This window comes from Stenella coeruleoalba (assembly GCF_951394435.1).
Source record: "Stenella coeruleoalba genome assembly, chromosome: 7".
Lineage (NCBI taxonomy): Eukaryota > Metazoa > Chordata > Mammalia > Artiodactyla > Delphinidae > Stenella > Stenella coeruleoalba.
Window position 1 is genome coordinate 62,821,489 of NC_137153.1, and position 17,983 is coordinate 62,839,471.

The following is a 17,983-nucleotide window of genomic DNA, read 5'->3' on the forward strand; positions in this document are numbered from 1 at the left end:
TTTCATCCTGCCCACCCTCTTCCCCAGCTCCAGTCCCCTTTTCTAGCTTTGCTCAGGGGACCTAAGTTCCTGTTCCCTGGTATCCGGAGTCTGTGGCACACCACCTTAGTGGCGTTGGCCGCTCTATGGTGGGGGACTGAGCAGGTGGGGAAGAAATTGCTCCCCCAATGCCTGTCCGCGTCCTCTCCTCAATAGCGAGGCTGTTTCCCAGCAACTCTTTTACAGGTTTTTCCCTTCTCAAGTACCACCTCGGCAGAGCCCAGTGTCTCCCTGTATCCCGGCAGCCAGGGTGCCAAGCACCCCAAACGACGACTATTGATACATCCTGTATCTGAGATACAGAACACCCCGGGCGCCACGGAGCCTCCGCTCCCCTTCCTTACCTCTCACTAAAGGGGCTCTTCCCAAGCATCGATCGTATTGCAAGTTAAATCTTTAGCCCTTGCATTTTTAAACCCTCCCCCGCTAACCCTAACCGCCAGCTTCCCTCCAAAACAAAAAGCGAAAACACCTGTAAAATAAACGAAAGCACGCGAACACCTGAAGAAGCGCAAGCGGGATTCACACCTGGACAAGTCCTGTGTGGCTTTAGTAGTCGGGAATAGCCCGGGCCCGACATGTCCTCCTCTCCCTGCGCCGACACCACTGGAGCCCCGAGCCCTGGAATCCCGCCAAGGTCCCGGGGGCGCGGGGTCAGTCAGGTCAGCGCCCGGGCAGCTCGGGGGCGCGGCGCGGCTTCCCTCCTCCCGCCCCAGCCCGCGCCCGCACAGCCGCCGCCGCCGTTGGCGCCGCCGCCGCCTTCGCCGCCGCCGCCTCCCGGGCGGGCGCTCAGAACATCCCGCGCCGCGTCCTCCACGCCCTGGGCTCCCGCCTGCCCGCCAGCGGGAGCCGGGCCCGCGCCGCTGGCAGCCATCAAGTGGCTTGTTAAGGAAATGCAGGTGAGTGCTTGCGGCGGGGCGGCTGCTGTCGGAGACGTGGGGTGTGTGCCTGTGTGTGCGAGCGGGAGCAAGAGGGAGCGCGAGCGAGCCGGCCAGTGCGGGAGCTGCCGGGAGATGCCCGCCGCCTCGGCTCCGTGCCCCGCCGCGCCCACACCCGGCGGCCCGAGCGCGTGGGGCAGCGCCTCGCCCTGAAAGCGGCTGGCCCCCCGGCTTCTCCGCCAGCCGCTCGCCGGCCTCCCCCGCCCCGCGCTCCCTCCCAGCCCGAGCCCTCCGGCTGCTCCTCCCCCTCGGCGTCCTCCCCTCAGCGCGGCGCTGACAGGCAGCCTCCGCGGGGAGAGTGCAGGTACTTTGCCTTCAGAATAATTTGTAGGACCCCGGCGAGCTTGCGGAGCGCCCTCATTTTCTCCTGTCTTCGCCCCCCTCCCTCCCGAAAAGAAGACCCCACTTTTGAAACAACCAGAACCCGAAGCATCCGACCAAAGCCAAAGCCCGACGGGCGGCTGTTCTTGTGCTGTCCTTTCTTGCAGTTTATTCTGGGCCTGTGTGGAATAGAAAGACAGTTCTTTATTTGACTGGTAGGGGAGAAACGAGAAGACTCCTCAGGCTTTCCAAGGAGGACTGGAGCGGCTGCTTTAGTAAGTAAACTGTGCTTCTGTATTTCTTGTCGTAAATTGAGGCATATGCTGAATGAATGCTTTTCCCCCGATGGTATGGGCGGGCAGTTTTTTCGTTTTACCGGGGAAGAGGTTGATTTATATAACTTCACTAGTTCTTAATTGAGAAGTGGTTTGCTAAGCTTGCTTTCTTTTCCTTTTCTTTCTTTCTTTCTTTCTTTCTTTCTTTCTTTCTTTCTTTCTTTCTTTCTTTCTTTCTTTCTTTCTTCCTTCCATTCTTCCTTCCGTTCTTCTCTCTCTCTCTCTCTCTCTCTCTCTCTCTCTCTCTTCTTTCTTTTTTGGAAGACCGTTGCATTCAGCAGACTTCAGTATGGGCAGTCTTGCTGGGAATCCGATTTTTTAAACGCTGATTGTTCAAGGGCTATGGGAAGCCTGGTTTGTGAAACGTTGGTTGGTTCTAAGATTTAAGGATGGTTTCCTTAAAAAAAGCTTGAACATTCTAACCCTACTGGTTCCCTTCTACTGCTAGCTTCAACCTCAGCCTTAATCCACAGCAACTCTCATCCTTCTCTGACATACTTGGTTGCTTGTTTTATCTTTGGTTCTGAAGAGAGCTTGTTAAAAAAAAAGAAAAAATTGGGTCAAGGGAAAGTTAATATAGGTGGTTTGAAAGACTGGAATAAAACCCTGCTGAGGTTTCATTATGCTTGTAGGTAGAGGAGATGTGGAAGAAAATCTGGGAATTTTAGCCTAGTTTGTAAAAAAAAAAAACTGGATGAAATTAATTTGGAGAGGGAATGTGAAAAATGTTTTGGAGAGGGCAGGAGCTGAGGCTGTGACTTTGACACAGCAGGTTATAACTTGTGACAGGGGCTCAGCAGCCAGTGACAGGTTTAAGGTGTCTCCTAGGACTGAATATCTCTGCATCAAAAACTTTTGCAGGTGGTATCCCTCTTGGGGCTAACATTACCATGTCAGTAGCTGCAGCATTTCTGTAAAAACAAGTAGGACACTCTTCATCTCTCTGTGAAAGGGTTAATATCTTAAAATTTAAAAAAGAGAGATATACAGTCTAACATTTGCCAGTATTTTGTAATATCTAAATAAAACCTTTGTGTTATGTCAGGAAAAATATAGTTGAGTCAGTCTGTTTTGCACAAGAGAGAGAGAATCAATAACATTTCAGCATTTTTTTTCCTTTATCACTGCCAAATGGATTCTGAATCTAATTCTTCCTGCATTGTTACATATACAGTAGATACAGTAGGAATTGCAGTTTAGTTAAAACAGAGGTGATTTTTAACAAATTAAAACTTCTTTGACATAATAGCACTCATACTGACAAGTGTAGAATAGTGATTAGGAAAAGTTTTTCTGTTATATCTTTAACTTTCAACTTTCTGTGTTAGTATAATATACACTTTTCTAATCAAATCCTTTGAAGAGTTAGAAACCAGACTGAAAATTAAAATCACTTATCTCACAGATTATTTTTAACAAAACACCTTACTATCAAATAATACCTGAGAGTTTTCTTATATTTAGTTGCTGATGATGGTAAAGTGAAAAACAATTACCTTTATATTTACTCAAGTAAATATATAAAAGCAGCTAAATTCATTTGGCATTGATTTTTAAAAATTTAAGAGTGAACTAACGTACAGTGGTATAAAAGAGTGAAAGCTCTTCTTAGAGTTGTTATGGTTATTCAATATCAGAAGCTCTGAATATCTTGGGACATAAGTTTTGGAGGTAATGAAATAACATTAGGACAGTTGATGAATTTGTTGACATGAAGTTACCATACATGGAAATCATTTTGGATAGATATATCATTGTTTCTTGTATATTACTCTATTTTCTATACAAATGTGTTTTCTTAGACGTATTACTGCTCTCAGCTGCCATTTCTATCATTGGTTTAAAGTGAATTTAAATAATTTAAAATGAAGCCTTTGGTTGATCAGATTTGGATTATAGCAAATGACCTCTACTCATTTGTGACCTCAAATATCTGAAAGCATACTTGATGTTTGAAAAAATTATTGAAAAATAAAAGGTGAGTTTGTACTGAGGTAGTCAAACTTAAGAGTGGTTCAAACATGTTATTACCTATATTACTGTTAGACACATATTCCACAGAAGAAAAGACATGACAGAATTCTTCATCCTGTTTGAATTTCTGAAAGATTTACACTTAACATGAAAACTAATCTGACACACATTCTGACTCTAATTATGTCATAGTGCTGGGGAAGATATCCTGAATTAAAACCATTTCTAGTAAAGCTTGCACATATTATATTTGATCACTGTCTCTATGTAATAAGAGAGAAAAAAGTCAAAGCTGGATGGGGCGATTCAGTTGTCAGGTTTTTTTGCCACCAGCTTTTTGTGGAATACAGAGGTTGCAACTTTAAAGTTGAAAAAAGAAAGTTGCCAATGTCAGCAGTAATGTGTTTTATTATGCAATTGTTCTTGTTATTCAGATCAGATAATGGCCCTATGAAATACATAAGCAGTCTACAGGGAATGAATGATTAATTCCTCGAAACATGTGCTTACTAAAGGAGTTCTTACTAATAGAGTGCTGTATACCTGCATTTGCTTACAATTGCAGTTGGTGAGGGCAAACATACTTTTCTTTCTCTTAATATTAACGTAGAATTTACAGGTGTAGTCCTGTCACTATCATTACTTAAAGGTGGTTTTTTGTAGACCACATGGTCTTGCATTTTAGGGAACCCTTAAATGTGATTATTATTTTCTTAAAACTTTTAATTTAGAAAGTAAGACATTGTAAAGTAGATGTGATTTCGGAAGGCTAAACTGTGGTTAAAAATTACTTTGTTTTTCCCTCTATGAAATGACATCCTTTCTCTCCTGTGTACTACTAGTAGGGTGCAGATGCAACCTGCAAGGGCAAAGGATATTTTTCTTTAGTGAGATTAAGTATAAGAGAAAAGCTAAAATATTGCTGGTTTATATAAAATAATTAGCTGGATACTATGTTGAAATTTTAGGAATGGCTACTAGTGCACATGACAGTTGTGGCTACCACTGGTGTAAATTGTTTTGCTGTTAGAAAAGTAATATTGATGTAACTTCTGATATCTCTGCATTTCTAGGACTGGCTTATGGGAGTAGGTGGGGAATGGATGGATTTTATATGGTAATTTGAGAGCAGATGGCCTGAAATGCATGTTACACATTTCAAATTCACCCATCCAAAATCTTCTTTTTAGACATTTCTGAAAAATATGTGACTTTCAAAATTGCCTAATTGAATATCTATCAATATGTCTTTATCTATGAATCTCAAATTTAATATCACAAATAACTAAGATTCCTCCATTGTTTGGAGAAAACACCTCAATTTCAGTTATGTCTTTTTTGGACTTACACTTATACTGAATTTAATAAACTTCAGCAATGCAAATTATATGAAAATATATATTTGATAATGCTAATTTAAAAGTTACGGTGAATATTGGATGAATTGGATTTTGTATCCAGTTGAGTGCCTTTTGAATTCGTTTATCTCCTTATATATTTAAATGCAATTTTTTTATGACTACTGTCAGTTCAGTCAGTTTTAATCAGGCTTTTCAAAAGCAATTTGCCATCCATGAACAATAAATGGATTTCCACTGGTCCAGTTAAACAATGTGTATGTTAACTGTACTTGCAATAATGGTTATGTTTCTTCAAACCCTTTAAAAGTGTGTTGAATGAATGAAGAACCAAAAATGAACATTACCCACAAAGTGAACATTTATGTGATTGTAGAATCAGAAGTTTTGAGTTTTCCTCTCACCGTTATAATTGGCTGTGTGACCCCAGGGAGGTAACCTGGACTCTCTGTACCTGGGTTTTCTTCTCTGTAGAGAAATTGACCTACAGTCTGAAAATATTTCAATAACAAAATCTGAGAAACAAGCTAATGTAATTACTAATATAGTTAGTATTAGTGTTTAGCAAATTGTTGAATTACACTATGGCAGCTTGAGAATCTATGTAGGCGTTGGGGCAGCCATCTTGTTTGAAGGATGGCTAAAGAAATTGTTCTGAAGCCATGTTGGAAGTGCTTGGACACTGTTGCCATGTAGATTGAATGTTTATTTGGAGTGCTTTTAAAGGAGGAGGATGGAGATTATGGAAGGAAGGGGGTTGATTAAATTTTCTCTAAATCACCCTTCCCTCTTGCTACTGAAAGAATATCGTATAAATAAGTGTTTTTGGATTTATTACTCTATTCAATACCAGAGGGTATGAGAAGGTAAAAATAAGAGGAATTGCTTAGTCTCTTTTGACATCCTTTTTACTTCTTTTAATTACTTCATGTAAGCTATCTTACAATGTAATGTTTAGATAAATATGCACAATTGAAGTCAACTCATATTTTTTTCTGTGATATCTGTTATAGATGTCACAGCTAGAAGAAACCATAGAAGAATTTATTTCAACCCCTATATTTTAAAGACAAAACTAAAGACTTCAAAGATTAAGAACTATAAAGGTGACATAAATTTCCGAAGTTCACAGAGAGGCTTTCCATCACAGAGCAATAGTATCTAAGATACTACATGGGCAAGAAAACACACGGACAGTCATTTATATACCCGTTAGTAAATTATAAGTTAAAAAAATCTCATTGATGATGTAGGATACATTTCATTTAAAAATATTTTATAGTGATCATACTTCTCATCATGGAAAATGAACACAGAGAAAAAATACATATGGTGTTAATTTTAAGTGCTCTTTTTAAAATAGAAAAAGCCAATAATTTATACAGTTAAAAATTGTAGATACAATTTATCTAGATACAATTCATGTTATATAACTGATGCAATTGGAAACTTCCTCCCCTCTAAGAAAATCAGTGTGCCCAGTCCTTTCCTTTTCTGACAGAAATCTCTGGATGGTAGCAAGTGGCCTATATTTTTATAAATGTTTTATGTTTTAAATCATGGGAGACCGGGAGATCATGCTATATTTAAAATTTGTTTACTTTTGAATGCAAATTATGACTGATTAATTATAGAGAGTGTATTTGCTTTTCTTTGTGTGTATTTGCATGTGTGCCCTTGTGTATGTGTGTGTGTTTAAATGCATCTGTTCAAGATGGAAATTAGTGAAAATAGTGTGCTTAAAAAGTTTAGAAGTGTATATACGATAATTGAGTAGTCAACAGAGAACATATATTAGGGTGTACTGTATCAAATTGCTCTCTGATTAGTCCTTAAATCAAATGAAATTTCAACAGTATACCATATTACCAAGGCCTTCCGCCTTGTAATAATTTCATATATTTTCTGAATACCACATTGTAATAATTAAATATTCTTAAGGTTGAGATGTATAGAATTGCAGAGAACATAATTACTGTTCTTTTACATGTGCTATTATGGACCTTACTTACCTGGTTAAGTGTATGTACTTACATTAGGTGCTAAAAAAGGAAAGGAACAGATTCATATTTGATTATAACATGGTTGGTGACTTAAAAGCAGCCATCTTTAACCTCAAATTAAATGTGTATAATTTTAACTGGGATGTCTTGTTGTAAGATTCATTGCATATATGATGCTATCTGATTTACTTTGTCAAAGAACAAAAAATATTACACTTAAATGCAGAATTAGTGAACTTTTACAAAAAATCCATTTTAAGAATGCAAATATGTAAGCAATCAGCTACACAAGTCTATTAATACATTTATTGTGTTGGGACCCCTGTGAATTATACTTTTCAAAGACTACCCAAAGTTATATTTCTCAAATATAGTTTGTACTGTTGAAAAATAGACCTTTTCAGCAGCTACAAGAACAGAGAACAAAGCCTGGCAAGCATGTGTGCACATAGACCTCTTTACTACTTACCCACTAAACACATGTGTTATGGGATTTGTATCATAGGATATACTCCTGTTTCTTTCATTAGATTGTCTTGGGACAAAGGCCTAGAACATAGCTTCCTTCCAGTTCTAGAAAAGGTTAATTTAGAATACAGACCAAGAAAAAATAAGAGCAGTAGAGTGTTTCCTATTTGTAAATGAACTGTTCTAGGCCACTTGTCCAAGATATTTATTTAGGTAGGGAAAAAAAAATACTCATCCATGCTGTATCCCTGAGATGTTGTCCAAGTACAGTGACCTAGAATCTTTAGGATCAAGATCATAAATTCTACTTAGAGGTAGAATGAAGGATGCAGAGCGGAGAGGATGGAAGAAAGGAGAGAATTGTTAATCTTGCCTTAGAAGCCATATTCTTCCACTTTTTATTCTTCCCACAAATTGGTTTCAAACTTTGAGATATGACTTTTCACCTTGGAGTAAATGGTCATCAGATTAACAGGGAATCTGGCTCATACCTCCACTGTGCCATAGTCCCAGGTTTTGCCATTGCTACCTTGTATCCATCTGGAACTGTTAAGGAGGTTAGTTTATCAGTTCCTGATCTGTATTAATTCCTCTTTGATTTTGCCACAAAAATCAAGGACGGGAAAATACAGGCACCGTATGCACTACTCCTAGAAGTAACATTCTCTTCTATTTCCCATTTTGGATATATTTTCAAGTCAGAATCACTAGTCAGGATTATGCAATATGTACCACATGGCGGCATAACCCATATAACACTTGATCCCCAAATATTTATTGTCTCCAGTGTTCCAAGCAACGCTGAGTAAACACTCGTAAGGTAGCAAGTTAAAATTGCCCAAATTGCGACCATCTTATATTCTTATGAAATGTTTCCCCATTATCAAGAATTTTTTTTTATTATTTTTTATTCCATGGAGAAAATGTAATCTCCCTAAAGAATCTCTTCTCTTAAATCACAGGAAAATTTCTTGGTACATGGCTTCTTTTATCATCTCCCCCTGCTCATTGGCTGTCATCCTGAGTCAGAGGCATCTCTTCTAGAAGCTGGGTGGAATCCTTTTTGCTTATGTAGCAGCTGTAGGCTATGCTGTATTCCACTGCAAAGTTGACATCTTTCAACATCTTCAAAGCTGTATTACTCCAATGCTAATTGGTCATGTTCCCCACTCTCCAAAGTTCCAGAGAGGCAGGCAGTAGGGTATGATAAGCATATCACTCTACCCTCCTCATATTGACAAGATATGGAAAACACAAATAAATCTCCAGACCACTGTAGCAGTTTATAGTCCATGTACCAGTCCCTTGTATTTCCAAATTCATGGGATACAATACAAGTTATAGTCAACGATCGTGTTGTTTCAGTTGTAACCAAAGCATCATTGGAGAAGTGTATTGGTTTTACGGGGAAAGAGAACAGAGAAAAAGAGAGGAAATTCTACCTGTACATTTTGCTGTGTGGCTTATTTTCATAAGCGGTCTTATAATATGTACTTTGGATCAAATAACCAAAGAGGAAGACAAAAGTGTAATTTAAATTTTTAGAAACTTACTTGGATTGTTAGATATCTTTGGAGTTAAAAAATTACCATAAATGCACCTCTTGATTTCTCTAGTTTCTAATTTAATTTTAAAGAGTTTCTGTTTTTATTCTCCTTAAGAGCCCTTATCAAAGATACTGTACTTCTCAACAGTAATATTTGAAAAACTGTCCTGAGATAGTGTATTGTTTCACCTACAAGGAAACTTTTACATTTCTAAATTTTAATCCTGGACTATGTGCATTAAAAAGATAGGAAAGTATCTTCCCATCATTTGTTATTTTCCATTTTATTTTATAATATACTCAGTTCTTAATTAATATTTATTAATGGTATTTATTGCAATGGATCATTGCTTGTAATTTTAGTGTGTAAGGATGTCTGGTGGCTTCTCCTCTGAATGGATATGTTCATTCTGTGTCATTTGTGCTATCCATTTGTTTTCTCCTAGGAAATATATGTGGTTAGCTCTGTAAGACATGTCTTAGCCTCATCATTTATACCTGTGTGGTTCAAGACAACAGGGCTTTCTTGTGGTAGAATTGTGTGCTCTCAGGATTGAATTCAGCACTTCAGTGTCTCATTTCCCTGCCCCTCAGGATGGCATGCCTTCCTCTTGTGCTTTTTTTTTTTTTTTTTTTTGGTGCTTTCTATTTTCCCATAGACCACCTCCATTGTGGAAAGTTGCCAGATTTAATAGCATAAATTACACATTCCCTAAGACACATTGATACTTACTGGCTTTTTGAAGTAGTACATCTAAAGAAATATTCCAATTGTAATATATATATATATATATAAATATAGACAATATATATATGCTCTGTGTGTGTGTGTGTTTATATATATGCTGTTTTCAGAGAAAGAAATTTCAGGCAATATTTGTTTTGGTGTGAAATCTTATAGGCTGAACCTGGAGACAAATCCGTTTATGGAGCTAGGTCAGAAGAGATCATATGTTTCCTACTAGAGCAGGCTTCCTTTCTCCCTTATTCAATAGGAATTGAGTATCTCTTCCCATTTCTATTTCTACTGCCAAGTTTCCCTTTTTTGCTCATTTCCTTTGATCTTAATAGGAACCCGATGCCACAGTTACACAGGGATGACTCTGTTGGTCACGTGAGAATATAGAAGTGTATATTGTTAAGATTTGTTAATCGATTACAGCATTGTTTGTATTGTGCAGTTCCATTACATCTCAGTCATCGCTCTCATCGATATAACAATCTACATTTCATAACTAGTCCATCACTTCTTATGGTTCTAGTCATCACTTCTTATTACATTAAAAGAAAGAAGCAATTTTTTTCCCTAATCAGTGATGGCATCATGGGTTTTGGAATTTTTTGGTTTTGTGGAATCTTCTCGTGAGCTCTGAAAAAACTTTAAGATAGGAGGTGATAATAATAGCTAACATTTATTGACTCTTTAATGTATGCCAGTCAGTATTTTAAGGGCTTCATGGGCATTAACTCACTTATTCTCACCTCAGCCCCATGGAATCAGTACAGTTATTATCTTTAATTTACAGATGAGGAAACTAAAGCTCATAGAAGCAAGGGAAATTTGCCCATTGTAGCATATCAAGTGAAGCACCTTTGTGCTCTGCTTGCACATCCCACATTTTAAACCACTTTGCTATATTGACATTTTGACATAGATTTATAATATGTTCTCCCATGTGTACAACATTAGTATATAAGAATTCCACAATTGCATAGGTTTTATATGTCAAATGTGGAAAACATGAGGTATCCCAGCTTTGCTTTTATGATACAATTCCTTTAAAATGAAGCCAACACAAATTATTGTAAGTAAATGATAACATACAGGAATGGAACACTGTGAAAGTGTTGCTCAGGGAAACAAAGAAATGAGGACAAATCACACCAAGGCCAACTATCTCCAGATAGCTCTTGCCAAAGTTGAGTGGGTAAGGACTGTGCAAATGCTTTATAGTGTATTCCTTTTCTTTTCTTTTTTTTTAATTTTTTATTGGAGAATAGTTGATTTACAATGTTGTGTTAGTTTCTGCTGTACAGCAAAGTGAATCAGTTATATATATATATATACATATACCCATGCCTTTTTAGATTCTTTTCCAATATAGGTCATTACAGAGTACTGAGTAGAGTTCCCTGTGCTATACAGTAGGTCCTTATTAGGTATCTATTTTATATATAGCAGTGTCTATTTCTTTTCTTCCTTGGAGAGTGTTGATCTGGTAGAAAGAGAACCTGATGTGCTCTGTTTTTGCCAGTGGTGTCCCTCCAAGCTCAGGTCCCTTCTCAGGAGTAGGTTGAGCAAGGTGGTTCCCACCAAACAGGCAGGCCCCTTCTTGGCCATAGATTTTATGCTGTATCAGCTTTTTACATACCTTGTTACACGTAGTGACTGGTGACCAAGAGCCACAATTTTTGAGAATCAACCAAGATGTGTGAGTCAGTTTGTCTTATGTAGAAGGCATAGAGGAATAGAAATGAAAAGGCAGGGAAGATGAGCTCAGGATGTACCATGGAGTGAGATTTAGGGTCAAGAGGGCCCCATCTACCAGTACTTTAATGAATGTGTCCCATGATAATGACATGAGACTGGCATAACTAACTGGTACAAAGTATAAGTGTTGCTGTTTATCAGCAGTAAAGAAATTAAGAAGAGGTAAACCAAACATTGGTCCTGTAAGAGTCATTTTAATTACAATTATTTTTGTGAACTCTTACTATTTATGTCTCACTGCCATGTAGTCTGGGTATTATTTACACCATTGCACCACATTGGATTAATTCATTGTAAATTTCATTAGATGGCAATAGTAAACTACTTTTGCTTTTCGTTTTTTTCCAGTGTGTTGATCACTTTTCTTGAATTTTTGCATGACTGTTTACTTGAAACTTAAATTGAGGGAATATGAGTCACAGCATAAATCATGATTTAATTTTAAGATTATAAGAATTGAAAAGTTAAACTATTACCTGTACATTAACCAAATTTAAAAAGGTTGAATAAAATAATCTTAGTAAACATTTATTTGGTTTCTAATATATGAGAAATGCTTGATGCTTATTGATGGAAATCTGGTGCCCTAATTTTGAAAGGACATGAGAAATATCTCAGATGTTCTGTAAAATTATCAGAAATTTGTGACGTTTTAAAAATCAAACTGAATAAAATATTAGCTATACATTTGTCAAGTTATAGTTTTAATTAATACCACAAGATGGCAAAGCATATACAAAAAATCCCATGTTCCCTATATTGGGGGAAATACATAATACCAAAAATAGAAATTTAAAGTTATTTTATAACTCATATTTCAAGAGGCACAAACCTCTTCCTTACAGGTGTGGAAGGTATGGAAACACTTAATGAACAAGTTTATTGGATTATCTTTTCCCCCCAAGGTGTTCCTAAAGTCTTTCCTCCCTAAGGTGTTCTGATTACTTGCCAAGAAAATTCAATGGATTTTCCTTTCAAAGTGAGAATTGAGGAGTAGAAAATGTGCCAGACTGGGCAGTTCTGTGATGCAAACTTGTGCCCTGGAGACCTTTGTAGGACTGCTAAACTGTTAAAATGCTTGTTACAAGCAAGGGTTTGGCCTTCTGTCCCTGAAAAGCTTGTAGGAGGAGCAGTGGTCAAGAATAAAAAACAAAGAAACCCTGGACTCTTTCACACATTGGCAATAATATCTTTTTATTTCTTTTGATTTATGAACAAAGAAGACATAATCTTCAGATCCGAAGTGTTTTTAAACGGGTAGTCCTAATTATTATTAAAATGTAATATACTCATTATATACAGTATAATTTGCATATACAGTATGGGTTATACAAGATACCTTGGATTAGATCTCTGCAGGCAAACAAATGTAATAGGTGCAGAAAATTAGCTAAAATAAGCAGAATCTGCAACTTCAAGAGAGTAAAGTTTTTTAAAGGTCTGGGTTGTCTCATCAAATTTGTGCCAGCATCCACCTTTATCTCAGTGGGGTCCTACCACAAAAATGATAACTATTAGTGACCAAGCTCTGTCAGGCCCACCCTGTATTATTTACTAAAATTTCCCCCATGCCATAATTTTGCTTCAGGGTCTTACCAAATTGTCATATTCCATTCAGGCTGCTATAACAAAAATACCATAGACTAGGTAGCTTATAAACAACAGAAATTTATTCCTCATGGTTCTGGAAGCTGGCATGTCCAAGGTCAAGGTGCTGGCAGTTTTGGTGTCTGGTGAGAGCCCATTTCGTGGTTAGTAAGCAGCCTTCTTCCTGCTGTATTCTCACATGGTGGAAAGGGCAGGGGAGCTCCCCGCAGTCTCTTTGTAAGGGCACTAATTCCATTCATTATGGCTCTACCTTCATGACCTACACCTCCTAAAAGTCCCACCTCCATATACCATCACACTGCGGAATAGATTTCAACATAAGAATTTTGGAAGGAGGCAACATTCAGTCCATAGCACAAATCTTATCTGGATGACTACTTCCTGTCTTCCCACTTCTACCTTATCTCCTCTATTCTTTTCTCTGCCACCAAAAGATTTTTTTTTTCCAAAATGCAAATCTGATCATGCTTAAAGCATTAAAAGATTCTTTATTGCCTGGAGTATAATGTTGAAAGGAAAACTTAGTGTGCGGTAAATGGGCCTTCCTGACTCAGGTTGCAACCTTTTCATCATTATTTCTTGCCTTCTCCCCTGCTGCACTATATACTCTATAATAAAGCCATATAAACACATTGAAGTTAACAACTGAATAATTTAGGTAGCTTATGATGAAAATGATAACGATGATGACGATTTATAATTGCTTTTTCCTTTTTGAAGAGGCTTCTCAAATTTTGCACTATTACATGTATGTGTCCTTCAGACACTAATTTTGAATCTGACTTCAGAGTATCATGAGTATCCTTTCCAGTCAATGACATATATACAATAGAATGCCAAATTTGAGGGACTTCTTTCTTTTTGTGGCTTTGCTCAAGATGAACCACCTACTATATTATTTCTGCACAACAAATCAATCAGTTTTCTGTTGCTTCCCAGCAGCGGCCAGTATCTGCCATACAAAGTAATGATCTCTAGCAAAATTTTATGTTGTGTTTCCCCTGCCAACTCCAAAGTGGTCAGCCTCCTTTGGCTTACCATCCTGGAACTGTGTGGGTTTCTTACTGTAGCCCAGCCCTCATAAGAACAGACTCTGCTGCTCACAGCTTGGCTGGGCTCCAGGTCTTTGTTGCTGGAAATGCTACTGTAACATCTGTTGGGTATGGCATGTATGTAGTTACTGTCATCAATCTTAAGAATTTGGGTGCACTTTCCAGGATCGTGGCACACACTGTATAACATGAAATCTGTCTTGAAGAGAATGTTGCAGATCAAAAAGGGAAACAGTTCATGGTATGTTTTTACAATGTAGCTTTGATATTAAGAACTTCCGAAAAACCTTTGTTGGATATTTAGATAACATATGACTGCTTTTCTGTTGAATTACCAGGTAGAAATTATTTTTTAAGGAAATTTGTTTATACAAGGGCTTGAAAAAAATCATTGATTTTTTAATCCATTTTGTCTTAGGAAAGGTACCCCAGATTTTAAAGTGATATATCATAAGATGAAGTAAGTATGTAATCACAGCTTCCATGTCTGCATTTTTAGTGACCTTTGAAAATATTGCATGAACCCCTTTTTAGACTACACATCCAAAATAATGTGATGACTGCAAAAATATTGATTGGGTCCATATTAATATATTTCTGTGGTCTAAAGAACCTTTTTTTTTTTTTTTTTTTTTTTTGCGGTACGCGGGGCTCTCACTGTTGTGGCCTCTCCCATTGCGGAGCACAGGCTCCGGACGCGCAGGCTCAGCGGCCATGGCTCACGGGCCCAGCCGCTCCGCAGCATGTGGGATCCTCCCAGACCAGGGCACGAACCTGTGTCCCCCGCATCGGCAGGCGGACTCTCAACCACTGCGCCACCAGGGAAGCCCTAAAGAACCCATTTTATTGGGTCTGTTTCTTTGTATCAGTAACCAAAGCTGATAATTATTGAGTCTGATCTGTTGGGGAGATTGGAAGGACTGGGAAGGGGGAAAGCTGAGCAGAAGAGGAAAGAATCAAGATGTTATTGCTGAAAAAGTCACAAAACTGAGGGGAAAAAAACGCCTATGTTTTTGGAAAATAGAGTAATCTTGAGTTATTGCAATCCATGCAAAATCTCAGAATTGAGTTCTCTGATTAAGTAACTTAACAGCCACAGGATCACTGGAATAGTTTGGAAAATTATAAAATATTCATGACCAAACTTTGAAAAAAAGTTGCAGTATTTGTGCTGGTAAGCAGTTGGTTGTTCATTTGTTTGTCTTTTCCCATAGAGTAACCAATCTAAGAATTCCAGAGCCCATCGCCCACATTTTGGCTCATCTATCGGTATTCCTAATTGATGTAAAATTAAATGAATTTAAAATACTTATTAACCCAGATGGTACACTTCAAAAAATAAATCAGTAGTAAATAATTATAAAGAGTCAGCATTCAACATTGTACAAGTTAGATTACATATTAAACCTTTATAACTGTGTGACCCCAAAACAAAGTATCTGAAATGAAATAGAAATATTTTTCTTACATAATAGTCCTCAGTTGAGTGGCTCAGGCTGATGGGATGACACTTGTTTCACAAGGACATTCATGGACCCAGGTTTCTTCCATCTTGCTGCTCAGCCATTACCTAGAGAGGAGTCCTTATCTTCAAGGTCAAATTTAGATAATAAATAGATAGGAAGTTAAGGGAAACAGCATTGCTTTAAGGGAATTTCCATTCCAGTCACATTGAATCTAGTCATATGGTCATATCTGGCTGCAAGGGAAGCTGGGAAATGTAGTGCCTAGCTGGGTGGCCAGGTAACTAGCTAAATTGGGGAGTTACTTCTATTAAAAGGAGGAAGAGGAAAACAAATACTGAAGGAGTTAGTATTCTCCACTTTAGTTATTTACATCTTATAAAAAAATTGGTGAGAACTTAACATTGTCTCCCTTCTTTTCTTTATATCTTGCACAACTTTTCTATACTCTGAATCTAGAATAGGTAGTTGAGATGTTTTGTCGTCTATTCTGTTGTTTGGATTAGCAAGAAAAAGTCTAGGTGAAAACATTCAGTATTACTAATAATGAACAAGAGGCTCCATGATATTCAATACCAAGTTTTTATAATTATTTTTTCAGAATTAAATGTGAAATTAGAACCCAGGTAACTTAACTAACATTTCAGACTACTGTGCAATAAAGAATGTGTCTGGACTTCTGTAAAATTTTAATGTATTTTATACAGAGAATCACCTAAAAATGTAAATCTTTAAAGAAGATTGCTAAATTGTTGCAGCTAATTTTTCTTTTTAATCTTCATTTTCCGTCCATGATAGTGAATTTATCTGTGCTGTGTGGGTTGAGCTCACAAACAGAAATCATGGGCTGAGTCTTATTTGCTTTAAATTATGACAGTAGGTCAATTCCTTTCTCTGAAGACACATCTACTTTGAGCTAAGAAATTCAAAATACGTAATACTTACGATAAAAATGAATACAGTGTCTGAGATGAAATCAAAGAATGAGTTAATAAAAACGTAGAATTGATACTTTGCAGTTATAATCAGTGTCTTTTCAGGTTTTGTAAAATTTTCTGCCTTTAGAAAACTGAGCCTCAATCTGTGGCTTGCTGGTCACTCCATACACAGTGCAGTTGTCTGATAAGACTATCTTGGTTTCTGGTGAATCCTGCTGGTAAATTTGATGAGGGCAGCAAATGCCTGAATCTTGCATCACACCCATCCATCAGGAATGCATTAGTCTTCATGCTTTCCCAGGGAAGAATTTTTATGAAGTTGTCCAGGGAATCAGAATAAAATGATAACTTATAGCAGGCCCATCTGGAAAGACCCAATATTCAATGGAAGTCATGTTATGTTGTTAATATACACTGTAGAATTGCTTATGAGAAGGTGTAAAATGCTTCTTGCTGACATTCTAGCTATAAATAATGCAAGAGTAAACACTTTAATAATTTCAATTAATACTGAAGTGTAGCTTTAATTTTTCTAATTACAGCCAATATTCCTAAATCTGGGACTTCTGGCAGAAGTTAATGAAATCTTTGCTTACCGTTGCAGTTGTATTATAGAACTTGCTGTTGAAGTGCAGGATGCTTTAATTAAAAATATTTTCTAATCTAAAATGTGCTGTTTTAATGCCTTAAAAAAGTTTCAAGTCATGCATTATTTTAAAATGGATCTTAAATGAATCCAACTGCATTTTTTGATTTCTGTTCATTTGGTATTTCAGTGTTAATAAAATGCCAATTTTTCTTCATAGAGTCAAATGGTGACTCATTGAATTAGTTCAGTAAATTCATTTGAAGAATGAAACTCTGATATTGCTCAATGTATGTTTATACAAAGAATAGCTTTTTATCAGTTTGCTCTGGATAGAAAAAACTCAAATAAGTTATTAAATTATTACAGGCTATAAATAAAGTATTTAACAAGTATATTTGCATGTGCTAAAAATTTTAATGGACAGTCTTGGTACCAACATATAACATGCTTTGTTACCAATAGTATGGATAATAAGCAAGGACATAAAAGGGCTCCCCCAAAATTTCTTCCCCAAATACGTTATTGGGTGCCAAATAAACTGTTTAACACATGTATCTGCATATTCTAAACAACCTTCAGGGACAATCATGATACCAAGTAATGACATGCTTCATTACCAATAGTACAGATAATAAGTAAGGCCATTAAAAAGGCTCCCCCCGAGTTTCTTCCCCAAATATATTATTATTTGGCACCAAATAAACTACTTAACATGTGTATTTGTATATGCTAAATAATTTAATGGACAATCTTGCCACCAAATAATAGTATATTTGCGGGAGAAATTTTGAGGGAGCCTTTTTTATTTTTTTGCAGTACGCAGGCCTCTCACTGTTGTGGCCTCTCCCCTTGCGGAGCAC

At 37.3% G+C, this 17,983-nt stretch overlaps 1 protein-coding gene across 10 annotated transcripts in view; it reads left to right on the forward strand.

The window, feature by feature from the left end:
• The first annotated feature begins 717 nt into the window (after positions 1–717).
• The window catches only part of PTPRD (protein tyrosine phosphatase receptor type D), a 2,135,645-nt gene continuing 2,118,379 nt past the window's right edge, over positions 718–17,983 (forward strand). For 8 of the 10 annotated variants that reach the window (XM_079926379.1, XM_079926370.1, XM_079926373.1 and 5 more), the window contains exon 1: positions 1,306–1,573. The gene's annotated coding sequence lies outside the window, so the exon portion shown is untranslated. Of the gene's footprint in view, positions 939–1,305; positions 1,574–17,983 lie in introns of those variants that run through there. The other 2 variants (XM_079926376.1, XM_079926375.1) reach the window with 2 other exon arrangements.